At 44.4% G+C, this 4,167-nt stretch overlaps 1 pseudogene; it reads right to left on the reverse strand.

The window, feature by feature from the left end:
• Positions 1–891: 891 nt before the first annotated feature.
• The window catches only part of LOC105823780, a 39,766-nt pseudogene continuing 36,490 nt past the window's right edge, over positions 892–4,167 (reverse strand).

A 4,167-nucleotide genomic window follows, 5' to 3' on the forward strand; every position in this document is an offset into this window, starting at 1 on the left:
GGTCCATAAAAGTTGCTCAATGTATGTTGATTTACTCAAAAGAGGACAAAACTTTAATTCAGAGAAAATGACCTCAAGTTGTAGAATTTCATATTATTTGGGATGAATTTGGAGGGCCTTTTTTTTTCTCCCTTTAATCACATTTTATATATAGGTAGCTGCCAATTGTATTCTGTCTTTTCCTTGTTTCTTGAAGAAAAACACTTGTCACGATCTTCAGCATGGTCTGAAATGAACCTGGGTAAGCTTGGTTGTGTAGTCCCTGACGCAGGAACTACAAAAGTCTAAGGAATGTCACGTGTTGGGACTTCTTCGAGTTCTATTAAATTCATTTCATATAAGGACATATAAGGACATAGGCTTCCAAGGACACTAATCTCTAAAACGGTGAACAATAAACCTCAAATATTCTTGAATTTCTTCCATAATCTTTTATAGATCTGTATGTTGAAATGGTTTCCTAAGTTTACAGTTTTCCAACTCGCCGTGGTTCAACATTTGTTTAGCAGTAACTCTGGTTCAGAATGGTCCCTCACCTCCCCGCATCTACAAAGCACCTACAGGCTGGGGTCCCATCGGATTTTATTTTCTAACTTTCAAGCTGGCCTTGGACACCCTTTCATTCTTTGCTTCGCAAAGATGCTTGGATAAAAGATCTGAGGAGTACCTCCCAAGATGCAAGATGCTTCACTGCTTCGTGGAAAGTGCCCGTGGTGAGACCTGCGCCGGGAAGTCAGGCGCAGGCCAGCGCCCTTTCGCATCTCGTGGGGAAGGACCCGCCCAGCGCCCCGGTTGCTAGGTCCTCTGTTTGCCGCGCTCGAAAGGATCCCAGAGCGGGACCAAGGCGAACGCCGAGGGGGGAGCCTGGGAAAAGCCAAGCACTGTCTTCGCTTACCCACAAGGAGAAGCAGCGGCTTCTTTGCTGGTCTCCGTCCCCACCCCCTCCCCCACGCCTCCATCCCCGGCGCAGAGGGGGCAGAGGATTCCCCTCGTCCTTGGTTCCTCCCAACCGTCGCCAGCCCTCGGCGCCGGCGCGGCACGTCGTGCACCCCCGGTCGCAGCCGGCGAATGGTCTGACCCGTCGGTAGCCACCACCCGCTTGGGCAGCGACATCTGCTCCAGCCGCTCCGGGTCCAGCGCTGGAGCCCCAGCCGGGGCTGCCGCGGGCGGTGGGCGGGCGGAGGGGGCACCCGACCGCAAGCGCAGGCTGCCGGCCCCGGCGGCCGCCCACGGGCAAGCCGGGAGGCGCGGGAGCCGCAGGGGGACCGCCCGCAGCGGGGAGGCGAGGACCCGAGCCGGGCTTGCCTCATCCGCGGTGAGTACCTGCTGCTGCCATCCTCCCCGACCCCTTCCCACCGTCCCCACGCGTGGAGGTCTCGGCCCCCATCCCGGGACGATCACTGCTCTGGGGACACTGTCCGCGATGGCAGCGGCGGAACGGGGAGCCGCTTCTGTTCGTGCTAATGATTCAGCACCATTCGTGCCCCGAGAGGTTCGGGAGGAATGGGGGCGGGGGGAGTGGAGGGGACGAGGTCAGTTGCCCTGCTCTCCCCTCAGTTTTTAGGCTCCAGGTGGAAGACCCGGGCGGTCAGCAAGTGGGGTGAACAGGGAGGCTCCCTCCTGGTTTGTTCTGTAATTCCGTGCTTTCCCCACACCCCTATACAAACCTCCGTGAGTATGCGGTGCATTCTTGAAAGTGTGTCAGTTTAATGTCTTTTTCCGCACATGCGAGTGAAGTCTTAGGGCCCTTGTCCATGTCTCTGTTTCTCCACTTCTTGCTCCACTGGATGCCTGATTCATGCCATCATCCACTTTATTTTACATCGCAGCGTTCCCTCGACTAATGTGAAAGATGCCCCATCAAAGTTGCCTCGTATTCTGGGCAGGTTCGACTGGTCCTGGCATAGAAAGAAAAGACTTAGGGGAGGTAGGAAATAATACTTTCAGAACCTAGGCACATAGTTTTATATATAGTATTTCATGAAATCTTCACAGTAACTCAGAACCAAATGTGGGAAGTGAGGAGCAGGGAAATTAAATTACATTCTCAAGGTCACAGAACAGGAATTTGAATACAGATCTCCCTGACTCCAAAGTCCATGGACCTTCCATTGTATTAATGACTAGTGTGCCAAGGGGAAAAAAAAAAGCCCCAATAAAGAACAAAAAGAAAAATAAATGAAGAAGGAACCCAAAAAAAAAGAAAAAAAAACCGGAAAACTCAAGCAAGGGGAAATAACGCCCCTTTAAGAAGAAAAGAAAAACAATCCTTAAAACCAGAAAAAAAATCTATTTTCTTAGAAAGCATATGGCATAAAATAATATCTGTACAACAGTGCATAGGAGAGCTAGGTCATAACAGGAGATATTCAACACATTTTTGGCAGTGATATATGGTAGATGCTTATGTGTTGGAGAAATCAATTAGGAAAGTAAAAAGAAATCTGGAAGTTTTTTTCTTTTTTTAAAAACTTTAGGGAAACACAATAAGAACAGTTATCTAGTTTAGGGTGTGTGACTGAACTACATCCTACAATAGGGTGACAGATAAACCTAGACTCAGGTAATGTTTGATTCATTACAACTCTATCATTTGGCATAGCAGATGATAACTCCATTTTATAGACTAAAGAACTGAAATACAGAGAAGGTTCAAGATCACTTAGTTAAGTGGCAGAATATGGACAAATATGGACTTTTAGGTGCTACCTCTTCTATTTAAAAACTATGTGTGTTTTAAAATGTAGTTCTGTATAGTGGGAAACTGAATTGATTTGTTTTTGCCCTTGGGAGTCAACAATTATATTGACCTTGTATGCTCCTTCTGCAAAAATAATGGATGCTAGGTCTTTCCTTGTTGTTTGGTGGGTCATTTTACTTGCTTTCATTTATGATTTATGTATTTTCTCTTTAAGATACACAACTCTTGTTGATGTCTCAGGAGGCAGGTTGCTATAGTACAATGCTCATTATCTCTAAGTAATGGCATTAGTATTTGGTGGTAGACAGGAGCATAGTAATCTTAGTCCATCATTTCTAAAGTATTGAACCATTGCATTAGAGAATTCTTTTTTAAGTTAATGGGAATATTGGATAGACCAAAGCCCATTGCCTAAATAAGGACATAAAATGGAGGCATAAATTTATATTTGTTGTTCAGATAAGACTATAAGAGTAGAGTCCTGTGAAGAGTCTTAAGTTAGATTCCTAAGAGGTCATTTCTTTTTATTCTTTGTATAGTTATAGGCTATATCCTGAACGTTGGTGAGGCGTTGTGAAATCCAATCTGTTTAATCCCAAGGAGGACAACAGAATGGGTATGAATGAATAAGCAAAAATACAATACCACTGCTATTAAAAAATAAAAAAAAGAAAGTATATGTCCTAGTGATAGTTAGCAGCAACATTTTAAAACAGAGGCAGCATGTTTTATTTAGATAACATCACTAAAAATATGAATATAATACCAATCTGGCTTTAGAATTGCAACCCCCCTCCCCACTGTATTTGTCCAATGACTACTGTCTGTAGACCGTCTAAATTCCTGACTTCAGAGAACTTCAGAACTTCAAGTCTAGCTAGGTAGATATTTACTTACACATGAGTAATTAACAAAATAATTTAGAATTGGTTTAATACCAGAAAAAGGTGGTGCAGACTTAAGTGCTATAGCAATACCTTAGGAGAAAGGAGAAATAGTGAAGGCTAGGGTGATCAGAGGGTCAGGAAAGTCTTCATGGATGGAAGTGAATTAAATTCGTCTCTGAGAGATGGGACGGATTTCGATAGGCAAAGAGAATGCCATAGGTCCAGCAGAAGGGGTCATATGCTGTTTGGATACATGGTGACAGATTATGAGGAATCTTAAATGACAGGCAGTAAGATCTGTTTCTGATCTGGCAATCATTTCCCTTGCTCCTATTCCCATATCCCTTGCCCTGAGTCCTCTTCCAGAAAATGGTATATTTCTTGGGTACTATACTAAAAGGACTAATTGTCAACTAAATCCAGAAAAAGTTTTCTATGCAAGTAAAATTTTTCCTCTTCTGGAAGTTTATCTTTTTAAAAGACTGCAGCCCTCCCCTCCCCACCTGCCTATTTGCAAACTACAAAAATATAAAAAGGAGAAAAAAACCATCATAATCTTACCAACTAAAGACACCACTA

This window comes from Propithecus coquereli, unplaced genomic scaffold (genome assembly GCF_000956105.1).
Source record: "Propithecus coquereli isolate 6110/MARCELLA unplaced genomic scaffold, Pcoq_1.0 Scaffold7, whole genome shotgun sequence".
In the NCBI taxonomy this organism is placed as follows: Eukaryota; Metazoa; Chordata; class Mammalia; order Primates; family Indriidae; genus Propithecus; species Propithecus coquereli.